Below are 1,058 nucleotides of genomic sequence, written 5' to 3' on the forward strand. Positions count from 1 at the left end.
TTACCTTCTTCTTTATGACCTTTTGTTGTACTCTATTATTTGGGCTTGATCACTTAGCCCAGGCCAGTTTCAATGTATCCATCAATGTCTATACCATGATTCAATACCATATGAACAATGTGTAAAAGGCTTTAATAAAAGCTCAACCTCAAACATATCTATAACAAAGAACACATATGGTAATTGGTAATACTTTATTCTGATCCAAATCCAAAAACTTAGAAACCAGAAGCCCCTTTTTAATTTGAATGTATAGATAAGAGATTTATGTTTGGACAACCAAAATGGAAATTTTAAAGTTGTAAAACATTGCTATAACTATATTTATTCTTATTTTATATTCTACAATATTGCATGTGAATATTTAATATATAATTACATTTTGGAGTTATCAAAGATTATGGACATTTATTTTCATCCCCATTGTTGGTCCTCATACAAGTTGGTTATATGTATAAGGATTTTTAGTATACTTATTTGATTACACTGGATTGTTTTTCATATTAAAAATTTTTAATTTGACTTTTACTATATATTTACCTCCTTTGTACAAATTTAGCTTTGATTTTATAAATTTAATCTTGATTTAATTAATTCATATAATATAATAAGTATTTAAAGATTAAAAGTAATTATAATATCATTAGTTAATTGAATTTTTTACTCAAATAATAATCAATTAGACAAATTAATGCTGCCATCAATGGTCTCCTCAGTTGCCCACACTATCCTGCCTTGGCTGAAGCCATGGGTTGTAAGGAAGCCCCCTCTTGGTTGCTAGAATACCATCAACGAGCTGAAAAATTCAAGTGCAAACACTAACCATTTAGCTAGGCTATGTCATTCATAAATGTAATTCTTTGTTAAAGAGTTTTGATTCTATTTCTTTCGCTTTTATTCATAGGTCAGCGAACTAAGTCGTTCATATCTTAGCTAGGGCAGCTGGCTCTCAGTCTGATGTTAAAACATGAGATTTTGGTCCCTCAAATTGTATCCGTTCTTTCTTTCCAGAAAGGTTTTAATAATATCATTTGTTGTTGCTGTAAAAAAAAAAAAAA

The sequence above is a fragment of the Ipomoea triloba genome, chromosome 16 (assembly GCF_003576645.1).
Source record: "Ipomoea triloba cultivar NCNSP0323 chromosome 16, ASM357664v1".
In the NCBI taxonomy this organism is placed as follows: Eukaryota; Viridiplantae; Streptophyta; class Magnoliopsida; order Solanales; family Convolvulaceae; genus Ipomoea; species Ipomoea triloba.